The sequence below is a fragment of the Etheostoma spectabile genome, chromosome 16, assembly GCF_008692095.1.
Source record: "Etheostoma spectabile isolate EspeVRDwgs_2016 chromosome 16, UIUC_Espe_1.0, whole genome shotgun sequence".
Taxonomy (NCBI): Eukaryota; Metazoa; Chordata; class Actinopteri; order Perciformes; family Percidae; genus Etheostoma; species Etheostoma spectabile.
The window spans coordinates 26,588,680-26,606,325 of NC_045748.1; positions in this window are offsets into that span (position 1 = coordinate 26,588,680).

A 17,646-nucleotide genomic window follows, 5' to 3' on the forward strand; every position below is an offset into this window, starting at 1 on the left:
CCTGTTGTTACATCAACAGTTTACACAACTCTAGTGATACTTTACCGATTTACATGGGGAAATATGTTGGCTCTATACACGCTAAAAGTACTATTCTTGGAATGGAGTCTGGTTGCTTTCTGGGAAACCCTCATGGTGTCCTTGGGTCAAGTTGACCCGTTTTCCTATATCAATCTTCTTTTTAATTCCCCAAAATAACATGATTGATTCCAACGCTCTTTGCCAAGTACAAATCTCTACTTTCATTAATTTTGGGTCTTATTCTATTTTATAGCATTGTAAAACAAATGGAAGTGTTGTTGAAATAGTATTGAGTAAAAGTTGATATATTCCAGTCTGTGATTATCCATCAACATCCATTCCTTTAATTTAAGTCTATATAATTCCTAATTTCAGCTTTTCTAACTCAAACATTAGGTATAATATCCTGTGAATAAGGTTTATTGAAAATAAATTCAAAAAATAAATGTGAAACTATTTAATAAGTTAGTGTTACGTAGTGTTAAAAACATCCCAAAAAGTGACAAACATTGGGGGGGAAAAAGCGTCAAAAGTGTTAAAGGGACAAAAACGTAAGAAAAAGTGAAAAACATCGACATAAAAGCGTCAACAAAGGTGTAGATCTTTTGACGGGAAGACAACACGAGGGTTTAATAGGTTGTAAAAAGGTCTCTGAAGGGTTGACCCTCCTGTTGTCCTGTTTACAAAAACTTTCTATATCAGAACGATGACAAAAGAACGTTGAAAAAAGCAACAAATGTTAAAGAGAAAAACTACAAAAAAGGCAGGAAAAAAATCAACAAAAACATTCTTATTTTAAAACGCTGAAAATGTGACCAAAACAATTGGAAAAAGCGACAGAAATTGTTAAAAATTTTACTTAAACATAATTTTAAAAAACGGAATATTACCCGTTTACAAAAACTTTCTAAATCAAAACTATGAGAAAAGAATGTTGAAAAAAGTGACAAATGTTACAAAAAGCAGAAAAAAATCAACAAAAAAAATATTTTTTAAACCCTGAAAAAGTGACAAAAAGAACAAAAGCATTGGAAAAAGCAACAAAACAGTTAAGAAATTGACTAAAACATTATTAAAAAACGTCAAAGTGTAGAAAAAGAACAACATTCAACCAGAAAAACACAAAGTTGCAGGCTGACGGGAAGACAACATCAGGGTTAAGACACCCTAACACTTTTATTATTTTTAGATTTATTGTTATTAAGATGTGACCAAGTTGTAGGCACGCTGTTAACATTTCTGCAGAATTTTCTAGTTACCTGCGAGAGTGAGATGGAGCGGCCGGCTCTCAGAAGAGAAGTTATGGGAGAAAACATAGAGGTGGTAAACACAGCGGTACTCCCCCCTGTGGGTGGAGTCTGCAGCAGAGAACAGGAAGTGGGCCGAGTGATTGACAGCTGGCAGGGTGTAGTTCTGTACTGGGTCGGGGGTGGGGACGATGAGCTGGAAGGAGCCTCCTGGGTACTGTGGTCTGATGGAGCAGCTGATGGTGAAGTCGGAGCCCATGAGCACCTGGAGCCTCTGCTGCTGGGCCTTGTAGACCGCGTCGGGAGAGGCGGAGATGATTGGCTGAGCCAGCAAATCTGTTCATGAAATAGGAGATTAAGCTAAGCTGTGAAAATAGAGCCCAAAGAACTGAATCACTGGCACGTCAACCATCGTGTTTCTGATCAAAATGAATCAATATCCTCCAGGTGAAATGTTCATACATCAGGAACCAGACAGGAATAGCTTTAAATTCTAAAATATTCCTCTATTTTCCTAACTGCTCATCCTGCTGTCCCTGATCTGGGCAACGCTCATGAACAGGTTCATATGATATTGCATAAAAACCTTAGCACAACAATTAGTATGATATCCTAAATTAGGTGGCCGACGGCCCATCACATTACGACTGGGCAATTAAGTCTAGTGGTCTTTAGAGTTAAATTTAGATGAGAAAAGACGTACAGAGCACCATGAGGCGGCCATTGCAATTGAGTTTAACCGAGAAAAGGTGGCCGTCATGCCGCAGTGACAGTTTATACTCTAAAACGACTAGTTAGGATTAGATAAAGTCTGTGTTGCCCTTCCAGGGCTGTAGTCAAGACCACCTTTGTCGAGTCCAAGACAAGTGCAAGACCAGGACTAGTCGAGTCCAAGTCAAGACCGAGTCCAAAAAGGTTTGAGTCCAAGTCAAGACCGAGTCCAAAAAGTTTTGAGTCCGAGTCAAGACCGAGTCCAGGAAAGAAAAAAAGGTCTTATGCATCACAGTATCAAGACAATCCAGACCAAAAGCCATATCTGGCAAGACCAGTGGCCGAGATCGAGACAAGTCAGAGTCCAAATACTAGCGAGTCCGAGACAAGTCCGAGACCATACAAAAACGTTCTTGAGTCCGGTCTCGAGTCTAAGAACGGACTCGAGTACTACAGCCCTGTGCCCTTCAAAAACCTTTCCTTTATTATGAATATTTACCACCACCATCAATTCCAACTATTCCTACGTGCTTGACATTTTACATTTATGTTTGTATGAACTGGGGTAGACGCTCCATATTCATGCGGCATCTTGAATTAGCCGGTTAGCGACATTGAGGACGTACTGCTCAGCCTTTCACGTTTTCGACTTCAACTTTGCTTCCGGGCCCGGGCAAGTTAGAAGAAGGAGACATGGAAGACCACACCTATTCAAAATCCAAATTTCAGGAACAGGAGTCTTCTTTGCCAAGAATAAGTAAACGGATGTTGAAAAGAGCAAGAGGTCGGCGTCATCAGCAAATAGAGTGAACCGTGGAGCTGCTTTGGACGCGACACACCAAATCCCGACTAGTTAATTACCCTCTGGACCACTGCAGTCTTTTCTTCTTTCTCTCTCCTTTCCGTCGGGTATCTTTCCTACACACACTTCAACAACCACGGCTAATAGACGGCCTTTTGTACACTTTTGCTTTTTGAAGCGTGACGGCTACAATACGTACTTTGAACTGCGCGACGAGAGAGAGAGAGTGGATTGCGATATATGATCTCAACACTAGATGGGACATGAACTCTGCTTCCGGGCTTGTGTTTTAGGAGCCGAACATCCACCCCGATCTCCCCCCTACACGGATCTTTACTCTTATACAGCAGCAGTGAATGTGTGGAATCCACACAAATTATAGTGCATTACTTTTTGCATAGCTATATGTACGAATGGTTAATGAGAACAGCCTGATCTGGGTCCAGGTTGCAACCAAAGCAATGTAACTGCCTTAATCATAGATGTCAATAATGCTGTTACCTGTGCAGGTAATTTCCAGGACAGCAGAGCTGTACGTATTGTCGGTTGTCTCACATTCCTTCAGTGCAAATGTAGACTGAATACAGGACGAGTTGATCAACCACGCAAGATATTGTGAAAGTTCAGCAACTATTGAACTGTAATAAATACTTGTTGGAACTGCAGAACCACAGTCCAGTTGTCGACACACTGCATCTGCAGACATCCGGTCCCATTTATAATCCATGGTAGCCACTTTTCTCCACTCTCGTTGGTTTTTCATCTCCGGTTGTGTGTTAAGCTTTTTTTTCTCCATTTGTCAGGTCGGTCAAGTGAAAACAAATGCCCTGAAGTTAGAAAAAACATCAAAACTGAAAACAAAGATTGAAAAAAATGTCTGACAAATAAAACCCACCAAAAAACTGACAAAAACGTCAACAAAACAACCAAAAAATGCTTAAAGCTTCAAGCACCATCTCAATTCTTTATTGTCCAGCTAAAAGTGAACAAGGTGGCCAATTCAGTAGATTTACTCACTAACATTGTTGTGGAAACACAATGAGCATGGAAATGAAATGCACACTTCCTGCATCATTGCATTACTTCAAATACTAAGTTTCTCCTCTAGTAAACACCATTCAACAAAGCACATACTGACACCTGTCCCCCCCCCCCCCCCCCAATCAGAAATTCAGAGTTTAGTGTGTTGGTGTGCAAAGCGCTGCAACAAACCCAACAACCATGGATTGCTGTTGTGGTCAACAATTGGAAACTTTATGCACTTTTTGTCTGCTATTTCATTACTAATTCCACTTCTGAGACTTTTTTTTTTTTTATGTAGGGCTCAAATATGGGCGATTTTACTAAAATTGATGGCTAATTGCAATTATGGGCCAACTGTGTTGGAGTTCAGAAGCTGTGAGCCTGTGAGCTGGACAGGACTGAAGATGAGAAGTTTAACTGATACGTAAGTGCGATCAACATACATATCATATATGTAGCCTACAGGCAGTCTGGCACACATGGATGCTCAGTGTTTTCTGGGGGTGCTCGAGCTCAAGGCAACGTGAACCTTGGAGCTAGTTAGCTTCATTATATTCCAGCTCCATGTCAGTGACAATACTTTGGCAACAGGTGGCGCAGTTAGCTGTTTGGGTTGCATTCTCAAGGAAACTGCTAGATCCATCTGCTAGCGATGGGGAATAAAAACATAAAGACATGACCCTCCCCTATTTTCCTCCTGTTGTCCATTCCAAAAATACCAAACGGTCCCTTGTGGCAGTTTAATGTAACGTTAATGTATAAAAACTACAACTTCTTCTTCTTCTTTGTTTAGTGGCGGGTTGCAACCATAAAATGACCTAAAACTTAATCGCAATTCATTTTTTATCCGGCAAATAACGTTTCCATCAGCGTTTATCTCGTAAGCCAAATATCATCAAGAGCAAATCAGAGGAGACCGAACGTATTTCCTTCAATATTGATGAAATTCAATCAAATTTGACTGTTTCCAGGGGGCCTTTTTCATCCACTGTCACTTAATTCGGATAAAAATGTGTAGATGGAAACACAGCTAGAGTGAAAACATTCACACCTATCACATTGGCTTTAAAACAGATTGATTTAGAAATGTTTTCTTTTACCTGAGCAGGTGAGTCCAGCAGCTTTGCCAGAAGAGCAGGTGTTTCTATCTGAGCTGTCACAGTCCAGCAGAGCAGACTCATGGCCTCTACACTGGAACTCTTTGGTCCACACTGGAGCCTCCATGTCTCCATAGAGCGCCCCCTGGAGGACTGAAGGAGCCCCACAGCCAAGCTCCCTGCAGACCACCTCTGCATCCTGCAGGTCAAAGTCTTCTTCACACACTGAGGACCAGGTCTGGTAGACTGGTTAGACTTTACCTCCAGTCTGCCTGAACAAGACTAGTCCCATTCACAGCCTGACAGAGTCTGGAGAACAGAGAGAGAGAAACTCACGTTTTGAAGTTCTTTGTTAAACTGCTCTGACTTTTGTGACTTTTTCGACATACTATGGGCTTTTTAATATTTTCGACATACTATACTATGACTTATGACGTTTTATGATTTGATTTTTAATGTATTTGAACACAGATCCTGTTTGAAAACTTCCTAAAACCGTCTCCTTCCACCAGGACAAGTCTTTGCCACTGGCTGCACGGCCTAAAGAGAGGCCCAGTCTACAAGCCCCGGGCTTCAGTAGGGTCTAGTATGTCTAGGTGTCCCGTCGGTGTCATACGTACCGGACCTCTTCTCACAGGTCGAAGGGGGGGAAAGTCCTTGGACCCGACCCACCAAAGCTGCCCCAGCAGGATTTCAGCCCTCGATCTCACAAGGGAGTGACTTTTTAGATTTTTTTTTCGACTTTATATACTATGATTTTTAAAATATTTTTGACAATGCCCATACTATGACTTTTTATGATTTTTTTTAACGATTTTTTTCAACATACAATGACTTTTTTTGACTTTTTACGACTTTTTCGACATACAATACTAGACTTTTTATGATTTTTTTTGACATACAAATAATTTTTATTTTTTTGAATACTATCTTTTTTATTTTTTTTTTTGACTCTAACTTGATTTTAAAATTTTTTCGCAATATAATATGATTTATATTTTTTGAATACAGACTTTTTTTGATTTTTGACTTTTTATGATTTTTCGAGTTTTTTTTTATACTATACTATGATTTTTATGATTTTTTTTACATTATACTAGGCCGTTTTTAATTTTTTTTGACTACATACTTTTTTTTTCGACAACTAATAGCTTTTTAATTTTTTAAAAATACTAACTTTTTTTAAAATTTAACGCATCAGACTTTTTTTTTACAAAACTAGTTTTTTGACTTTACGACTTTTTTTGACTACAAAACATACTTTTATGATTTTTTTTGACAACAAAAACTTTATATTTTTTTTTCTATTACTATGCTTTTATTTTTTTGACATATTACTTTTTTTTTATTTTTTTCGAATATATATTGCTTTTTCGATTTTTTTGAATCATTATGACTTTATTTTTTTTAAAAACATGAAATTAAAGACTTTTTTGACTTTTTGATTTTTCTGAGTTTTTTTCGAAATACTATACTTTTTTTGATTTTTTTGCAAAATATACTGACTTTTTAAATTTTTTGACAACTTGCTTTTTTTATTTTAACATGCTTAAAATGATTTTTTTTTACATATCCCATCGTTTTATGATTTTTTTTTTAAAACTACATTACTATAATTTTTGTTTCACTTTTTTTGACATCAATCTAGATTTTATGATTTTTTCGAATATTCTATGACTTTTATAATTTTTGCAGCTTAAAATTTTTCGATTTTTTTTTGCCCTACATATATGACTTTAATTTTTTTCAACATAAAGACTTTATTGATTTTTTGACTTTTTTTTGTTTTTTTTTGATTTTTTGACTACTTCCCACAACCCTTTTTTAATTTTTTTTTTTCAACTATGTTTTTAATATTTTCAACATACTATTAAAGAGTTTTATGATTTTTTCGACAACTATACTATGACTTTTTATAATTTTTTTGACATACTATATTTTTTTTATTTTCGACATAATATTAACTTTTATATTTTTTTTGACTTTTTTTTGACATACAACTATGATTTTATAATTTTTTTTAAAATACTTCTTAACTTTTTATGTTTTTTAACATAATGATTTTTTAAAATTTCGACTGCTATACTTGACTTTTTGAAATACTTATTTTTTTTACTTTACGACTTTTTCGAACAACTAGCTTTTTATGTTTTTTTTGAATACTATACTGATTTTTTTTAATTTTTGACTACTATGACTTTTTTTATTTTTTTTTACAACTATACTATGACTTTATTATTTTTTCGACATACTATGACTTTTTCTGACTTTTTATGATTTTTCTGACTTTTTTCGACATACTATACTATAACCTTTTATAATTTTTTCGACATACTATGACTTTTTAATATTTTCAACATGCTATACTATGACTTTTTTGACATATACTATGACGTTCTATGATTTTTTTTCAACATGCATACATATACTATGACTTTTTTTGACTTTACGACTTTTTCGACATACAATACTATGACTTTTTACGATTTTTTTCGACATACTATACTATGACTTTATGACTTTTTCTGACTTTTTGTGATTTTCTTTCTGACTTTTTTCGACATACTATGGCTTTTTAATATTTTCGACATACTATACTATGACTTATGACGTTTTATGATTTGATTTTTTAATGTATTTGAACACAGATCCTGTTTTGAAACTTCCTAAAACCGTCTCCTTCCACCAGGACAAGTCTTTGCCACTGGCTGCACGGCCTAAAGAGAGGCCCAGTCTACAAGCCCGGTCTTCAGTAGGGTCTAGTAGGTCTAGGTGTCTTCGGTGTCATACGTACCGGACCATCTTCTCACAGGTCGGAAGGGGGGGACGTCCTTGGACCCAGACCCACCAAAGCTGCCCCAGCAGGATTTCAGCCCTCGATCTCACAAGGGAGTGACTTTTTATGATTTTTTTTTCGACTTGATATACTATGATTTTTAAAAATATTTTTGACATGCCATACTATGACTTTTTATGATTTTTTTTTAACGATTTTTTTCAACATACAATGACTTTTTTTGACTTTTTACGACTTTTTCGACATACAATACTATGACTTTTTATGATTTTTTTTGACATACTATACTATAACTTTTTATAATTTTTTGACATACTATGACTTTTTATTATTTTTTTCGACATACTATACTATGACTTTTTACGATTTTTTTCGACATACTATACTATGACTTTATTATTTTTTGACATACTATACTATGACTTTTTATGATTTTTTTTCAACATACATACATATACTATGACTTTTTTTGACTTTACGACTTTTTCGACATACAATACTATGACTTTTTATTATTTTTTTCGACATACTATACTATGACTTTTTATACGATTTTTTTCGACATACTATACTATGACTTTTAATTTTTTTGACATACTATACTATGACTTTTTAGATTTTTTTTCAACATACATACATATACTATGACTTTTTTGACTTTACACTTTCGACATACACTTACTTTTTTTATGATTTTTCGATATACTATACTACTGACTTTTATAATTTTTTCGACAACTATAACTTTTACGATTTTTTTCACATACTATACTATGACGTTTAGTATTTTTTCAACATACTATACTTTCTGACTTTTCTGACTTTTGTATTTTTTGACTTTTTCGACATACTATACTACAACCCTTTATAATTTTTCGACATACTATACTTTTTAATTTTTCACATACTAACATGATTTATGATTTTTTTCGACACTATACTAGACGTTTATGATTTTTTCGACATCTATACTTGACTTTTATGTTTTCTGACTTTTTGACATACTATACTATGACTTTTATAATTTTTTTCAACATATACTATGACTTTTTATTTTTCAACTACTATGACTTTATGACTTTCGACTTTTTGGGTTTTTTTCTGTTTTCGACATACTATACTACAACCTTTTATAATTTTTTCGACATACTATGACTTTTTAATATTTTCAACATACTATACTATGACGTTTTATGATTTTTTTCGACATACTATACTATGACTTTTTATAATTTTTTCGACATACTATGACTTTTTATTATTTTCGACATACTATACTATGACTTTTTATGATTTTTCTGACTTTTTTTGACATACTATACTATGACTTTTTATAATTTTTTTCAACATACTATACTATAACTTTTTATGATTTTTTCAACATACTATGACTTTTTAAAATTTTCGACATGCTATACTATGACTTTTTTGACAGATACTATAACTTTTTTTGACTTTACGACTTTTTCGACATACAATACTATGACTTTTTATGATTTTTTTTGACATACTATACTATGACTTTTTATAATTTTTTGACATACTATGACTTTTTATTATTTTTTCGACATACTATACTATGACTTTATTAAAAAATTTTTTGACCCTCATGATTTTTTTCTGGGCTTTTTTTGAAATTTTTTTTTGCCCTTTTTTTTGGGGGACCTACTTACTATAAACCCTTTTTTTTTTTTTTCACATACTTGCTTTTTAATATTTTTCCCAACTTTCTTTAACCCAAACTTTTTTTTTACATTTCCTTACTTTCTAATGATTTTTTTTTCCCCCCCCCTGCTACAAAACTATGACTTTTTTTGACTTTAAAAAGACTTTTTCGCCATACTCCCCTTGGGCTTTTTTTCAGATTTTTTTTTTGACATACTAACTTTGACTTTTTGACTTTTTCCCGACTTTTTGTGATTTTTCCCTTTTTACTTTTTTTTTACATACCCAAAGGCTTTTTTTAAAATTTTTGCAACCCAAAACATGACCCTTTTACTTTTTAAATGATTTGTTTTTTAATGGTTATTTTAAAACAGATCCGGTTTTTTAAAAATTCCTAAAAACCGTCCCCCTTCCCCAGGACAAGTCTTTGCCACTGGGTTTTCAAAACGGCCCCGAAGGCCCATTTTACCAAACCCCGTTTTTCATTTGGGGGCCCAGTAGTTTTAGGTGTCTTTTGGTGGGGCCCCCCTACCGGGCCATCTTCTCACGGTTTTGGAAGGGGGTGGGCGTCCTTGGGCCCGACCCCCCCAAAGTGCCCCAGCAGGATTTCAGCCCCTCGATCTACCAAAGGGGGTGACTTTTTTTGAATTTTTTTTTTTTTGACTTTATATAAATAGGGTTTTTAAAATATTTTTTACATGCCCCTCATGGGCTTTTTTTGATTTTTTTTTTAAAAAAGAAATTTTTTTAACAAAACCAAAGAAATTTTTTTTAAATTTTTTTTCCGTTTTTTGCCTAAAAATACTAAGGGCTTTTTATGATTTTTTTTTTTACATACTTACTAAACTTTTTATAATTTTTTTACATCCCATGCCTTTTTTTTATTTTTTTGAAATAAATAACTATGACCCTTTTTTCGATTTTTTTTTGAATAAATATACTTGACTTTTTTTTTTTTGGGCATACCAATGACTTTTTTTAAATTTTTTTTTTCCCTACTTTTTTAATTTTCTTGAGTTTTTTTTTTTCTTTTTTTTTTTCCACATACAAAAACAGACTTTTTTTTTATTTTTTTTGAATTTCTATCTTGACTTTTTATAAATTTTTTTTAAAATCAAACCTTTTTTAAAATTTTTTTTTTTTTCCCCGACAACATACTATGCTTTTTTTGTTTTTTTTCGACTTTTTTTATTTTTTTGAAAATTTTTTCGACATACTTTTACTAAACCTTTTTTTAATTTTTTTTTTTTACATACAGACTTTTTTAATTTTTTTCAAAATACTAAACCTACCTTTTTTTATTTTTTTTTGACATACTTTTATGACTTTTTAAAATTTTTTTACAACCAAAAAATGCTTTTTTTAATTTTTTTGACTTTTTTTTACAAAACTATACTTTTAAAAATTTTTTTTTTTTTCCCCCCATACCTATACTTTTAAACTTTTTTTTTTTAAAATTTTCTAAAACTTTTTTAAATTTTTAATTTCCTTATTTTTGGGGGAAAACTTTAAAAATTTTTTTTACTTTTTTTTTCGACATACCCAAAACTAATACTTTTTAAAGATTTTTTTTTTTTTACATACTTTTAAAACTTTTTAAATTTTTATTTTTTTGACCTTTTCTTTTAATACAATGGCTTTTTAATTTTTTGACCAACCTTTTTTGACTTTTTATTTTTTTAAAATTTTTTTTTTTTTTTTTTCCCCACTTACTTAACCCCAAAAGGGGGCCCTTTTTTAATACGATTTTTTCGGGAAAATAACGAATCTAAGGGGGCCCCCCCCTTTATAATTTTTTTTCAAAAAGGGGGTTGACTTTTATGATTTTTTTTCCCGAAACTTTTTTTAAAAATTTTTCTCCTTTTGGGCCCTTTTTGAATTTTTTTTTTTTTTTTTTAAAGATTTTTTTTTAAACCAAAAATGACTTTTTTTGGGCTTTTTACGAATTTTTTTTTTACATCAATACCAACTTTTTTATGATTTTTTTTGCAACATACTATAATTTTTATTTAAATTTTTTGAAATAAATAGGGTTTTTATTATTTTTTTCTCCATACTTAAAAGATGTTTTACTTTTTTTTTGAAATACTATACTTTACTTTTTTATTTTTTTCGACCCAAATATGACTTTATTGAATTTTTTTGATTTTTTGATTTTTTTTGAGTTTTTTTTGACCTACATACTATGACTTTTTTTTGGTTTTTTTTACATAATATACTAGGGCTTTTTTTAAATTTTTTGACATACTATACTTTTTAAATTTTTTTTTCGACATTTCTTTCTATGACTTTTTATAATTTTTTCAAAATCCATGACTTTTTTTTTTCCCCTTTTTGAAAATTTTTCTTACTATAATTTTTTTTTAATTTTTCGAAAAACTAGACTTTTTTAAAATTTTTTTTTCATACCTATAAATTAATTTTTTTAAAAAAGTTTTTTAAATTTTTTCCCCATGACTTTTTATTTTTTTTTCCCCATCTTTTATATGAAATTTTTGACTTTTTACTTCTGGAATTTTTGATTTTTTTCAAAATACCCCTACTATGACTTTTTTTTTTCCTACGACTTTTTCGACTTTTCTACATGGGTTTTTTAGTTTTTTTTTTGAAAACCTTTTACATACTTTTTTATTTTTTGACAAATTAAATATGACTTTTTTTAAAATTTTTTTTTACAACTACTTTACTTTTTATTTTTTTTTGACAATTTCTATGACTTTTTAAAATTTTTTAAAATACTATTTCTAAGGGCTTTAAATTTTTTTAAAATCTATAATATGATTTTTTCTGAAAAAAATTTTAAGATTTTTTTTTTTCAAAATACTATTTCTTACTTTTTTTGATTTTAATTTTTTCGACCATACTAGACTTTTTATATTTTTTTAACCTTCATACTTGAATTTTTTTGACAAACTATACTTTTTTTGATTTTTTTTTTTCAACATACATACAATTTTAAAACTATGAAAGTTTTTTGACTTTTTTACGACCTTTTTTTGAATAAAAATAAAATTTTTAATTTTTTTCTTTATTTTTTTTCCTCCATACTTGACTTTTTATTTTTTTGGACAACTTTTAACTTTTTTTAAAATTTTTTTCCCACATACTATACTTTTTATTATTTTGCAAACTACTATGACTTTTATTTTTGGGTTTTTTTGGGCTTTTTGATTTTTTTAATTTTTTTTAAAATCTTTACAAACCTTTTTTAAAAATTTTTTAAAATACTATGACTTTTTAAAAATTTTTTAACAATACTTTCTATATAAAATTTTTTTTTTGATTTTTTCCCAATACTAACTATGGGCTTTTTAAATTTTTTGACATAAATTAAATTTTTTTAAAATTTTTTTAAAATCTTTTACTATGACTTTTTTTAAAGTTTTTCGAATTTTTGATTTTTTTTCTTTTTTTGGGCAAACTTACTATAACCCTTTTTTTTAATTTTTTTTGAAATACAGGGCTTTTAAAAATTTTCAACATCTTTACTATGAAATTTTATGAGTTTTTATTTTTTTTGCATAAATACCATGGGCTTTTTTTAATTTTTTTACCAAACTTGCTTTTTATAATTTTTTTTACATCAATTAAATTTTTATTTTTTTTTCAGACTTTTTTCAAATTTTTTTTCAAAATATATTTTTTTTTAATTTTTTTACATTAAATGATTTTTTTAAATTTTTTTAAAACCATTTCCCTTTATTATTTTAAAATATATACTTTTTTGGGGTTTTTTGGGTTTTTTTTTTTTAAACCTTTTTTTCAATACTCTTTAAATTTTTATTTATTTTTTTGACCCTACAAAACTTTTATTTTTTTAAATGGGGGGAATTTTTTTGAATAAAAACTAAGGGCTTTTAATTTTTTTGAAAAACTTTTCTAAACTTTTTTTTTTTTAAAATTTTTTTGAAAAATAATTGACTTTTTATGGGTTTTTTTTTCTTAAATTTTTTTTAAATTTTTACAGACTTTTAAATTTTTAAAAATTTTTTTTTTGACTTTTTTATACATGACTTTATTAAATTTTTCCCCTACTTTTTATGACTTTTTTTTTGATTTTTTTTTTTGACTTTTCGAAATCCCAAACCTTTTTAAATTTTTTTATTTTTTTTTCACATACTATACTATGAATTTTTTTTTTTTTTCGACCTTTTCTATACTATATTTTTAAATTTTTTTCCTCCCCCGACTTTTTTATTTTGGGGGGGAAACCCTTTTATGATTTTTCCTACTTTTTTGGGTTTTTTTTTGTTTTGAAATAATCCCCTTTTTTAATTTTTTTTTTTTTGACATACTATCCTTTTTTATTTTTCGGACTTTTTTGAATTTTTTTGACAAAATGAACTTTTTATTAATTTTTTAAAATATATAAATTTTTTTAAATTTTTTTTGACCTTTAAAAGACTTTTTTAAATTTTTTTGACCAAAATTTTCATGACTTTTTTTTTTAATTTTTCGGGCATCCCATAATTTTAATTTTTAAAATTTTAAAATATGACCTTTTTTATGGGTTTTTTTATTTTTTTAAAAATGCTAAAAATACTATGATTTTTTTTTTCTTTAAGACTTTTTCGACAACAATACTATGACTTTTTTGATTTTTTTCGATATACTATAATATGCTTTTTTTTAATTTTTTTAAAATACTATAAATTTTTTTAATTTTTTTTACATAATATACTAGGGCTTTTTATGATTTTTTTTTTTGCCTTTTTTTGACATACTATACCCATGGGGCTTAACTTTTTTTTTGTTTTTTTTTGAAATAATATAACTATGAATTTTTTTTAAAATTTTTTTTCATTTCTAACATGACTTTTTTTTTTTTTTTTTCTGACTTTTTTGACATACTATACTATGATTTTTTTTTTTTTGGCATCTATACTTGGGTTTTATTTTTTTTTTTTTACATAATAAAACATGATTTTATTTTTTTTTTGAAATACTATACATGATTTTTTTTTTTTTTCGACTACTATACATGAAAATTTTAAAGATTTTTTTTTGCAAAACTAACTATTATTTTTTTTTTTTTTCGACTCCCATAAAATTTGAAATTTTTTGGACTTTTTTTGAAAAATTTCCAAACCCTAACTTTTATAATTTTTTTTAACATAAATTAACTTTTAAAAGGGCTTTTTTTTTTTTTTACATCTATACAATGACTTTTTTTAATTTTTTTTTTTACATACTAGACTTTTTAATATTTTTTGACATACTACTATTTACTTTTTTTTTGGGGTTTTTTTCGATATATAAATTTTAGACTTTTAAATTTTTTTTTACATACATAAATTTTTTTAATTTTTTTCAAAATTTCTATACTTTTTGATTTTTTTTTTAATTTTTTCCTGGGCATCCCCATTACCTTTTTTCAACTTTTTTCGACCCTACTAACTATGGGCTTTTTCGATTTTTTTCCAAAATAAAACTTGACTTTTTTTTTTTTCGAATACTATACTAGACTTTTTTTTTTTTTTGACATTAAATTGACTTTGAATTTTTCGGGCTTTTTTTGACAATTACAAAACCCTAAGTTTTTTAAATTTTTTTAACCTACCCATAAATTTTTTTGATTTTTTAGGGTTTTTTACATACTATACAATGACTTTATAATTTTTTAGACATACTATGATTTTAATATTTTCGACATACAATACTATGACTTTTTATGATTTTTTCGATATACTATATACTTTTATAATTTTTGACATACTATAACTTTTTATAATTTTTTGACATACTAATAGACTTTTTATATTTTTTTTCTGACTTTTTTCGACATGACTTATGACTTTTTATGATTTTTCTTGACATACCATGACTTTTTACAACTTTTTCGACATACTATACTATGACTTTTTACGATTTTTTTCGACATACTATACTATGACTTTATTTTTTTTTCGACATACTATACTATGACTTTATTATTTTTTCGACATACTATGACTTATGAATTTTTCGGACTTTTTTCGACATATTACACCATAACTTTTTATAATTTTTTCAACATACTATAACTTTTAATGACTTTTTATGATTTTTGACACACTATACTATGACATACTATAACTTTTAATGACTTTTTATGATTTTTGACACACTATACTATGACATACTATGACTTTTTATGATTTTTTTCGACATACTATACTACAACCTTTTATAATTTTTTCGACATACTATACTATAACTTTTTATAATTTTTCTTGACATACTACAACTTTTTATAATTTTTTCGACATACTATGACTTTTTTTGACTGCGACTTTTTCGACCAACAATACTATGACTTTTTATGATTTTTTTCGACATACTATGACTTTTTACGACTTTCGACGTACTATACTATGACTTTTTTTATAATTTTTCGACATACCATACTATGACTTTTTATGACTTTTTATTATTTCTTCGACATACTTTAACTTTTTATAATTTTTTCCACATACCATACTATGACTTATGACTTTTTATGATTTTTCTCAACATACTATGACTTTTTACGACTTTTACGACACACTATACCATGACTTATGAATTTGTCTGACTTTTTTCGACATACTATGACTTATGACGTTTTATGATTTTTGTCAACATACTTTTTTCGACATACTATGACTTTTTATGACTTTTTTCAAAATACTATACTATGACTTATGAATTTTTTCAACATATTATACTATGACTTTTTTCGACATACTATGACATTTTTTCATACTTTTGAAATATGACTTTTTTCGACATAAAATACTATGTTTAAGTTTTTATTCATTTTTCGACATAATATACTATGGCTTATTTACTTTCGACATACGTTATATACTATGCCTACATACTTATTTTATCATACTATACTATTACTTTTAGACAAACTATACTATAATTTTATTTACTTTTTCAATATTATATTATGACAAAATTTACTTTTTTAGACAAACTACTTTTTAATAACTTTTTTAAACCTATACAATGAGATTTTTCGATAGACCGAGTTTTTTATGACTATTGTACTTTGACTTTTCTGAAACTATCCTTTACCCTTTTTATATAATTGAAAAAACCACCAGATTCATCTTCTTTTCATAATAAAATCTTTATTCTCAGGATTTGGTTGTAAGGAAACATCACACATCGCCTGGTGTTACAGCAGACAGTTACAAGTCATTTGGTCAGTCAGTCAGACAGAACGCCGACTGCAGTGAGGACACATGTTCAACTGGGGACAGTCTGCAGACTTAGGTGCTATGCTAGGAGCGGGACAAAGAAGAGGGTCAGACAAAGAGTTTTAAAAGCAGAACATCTGAAAAACTAACGTGTTTCCAGGCTCACACGGTCGTCTTGGCTTCTCCACTGAATATTAGGGTTGTTTACTGGGGGTTGACACCACAAAATGCATGGGTGGGTGTACATAACATCAGTAGCTCTCATAAAGTATTCGTATCAAATTCCAACCCACCTGGAGATTAAAGTCTTTCCTAGAAATGTTCATGAATCTAAATCAGAAATGTGACGCGTGCCAGGCTGAAGTGAAGGATTATGGAGGCAGACGGTTTTCTGCGGGGGTTAGCTCGAGCTTGTTCTATATTAAATCTACGATATAAAGTTCAGCTGTCCTTGTCACAGGCCACAGCAGCTCACAGTTCAACACATGCAGAGCTTGGTATGGACTCTACGAAGCAACACTGGCTTGCTGTCACCTTAATATTTCCATTAATTAATTCATAATATTTTCCTCCATCACCTGCATAGTAGACTTTTTTTTTTTTCTCATTTTAAAAAGAGTTGTTAGCAGCACCGTTTCTGCCACTTTGCAGTTCACACCTTCAGCATCTAGAATAAAAATACCGCTTTAAAAGGTGGGCAATATGAGATGGTGATCAACCTAACAGATCAAACAAGCACTTTTTAGTCCTTTATTCTGAAAACCCACTCAACTGAACCCTTTGGGAATTATAGAAGCAAATTCTTTCCATCGACAGCAGTATGTTCCACAACATTTCAATAAAAAAAGTGTTTTTATTCCAACAATTGTTCTAAAAGTGTGTGGTTGCGTCACCGACGTGTCCCACCACAGCAGCCGTTGTGAGGACGAGGACAGGACGTGGTCGGTGATCAGCAGGGACACGCCGCGCACGTGCGGACGCAGAATCTCCCGCAGACGTTATCTTGATTTAGAGAAATCAAGATAACGCTCAGAATGTTAACACGTCTCAAACTTAGGCAGACAAACAGTCCCTTGGACCTGGCTGGAGTCATTTTTTATGAAAAAAAAGGAAA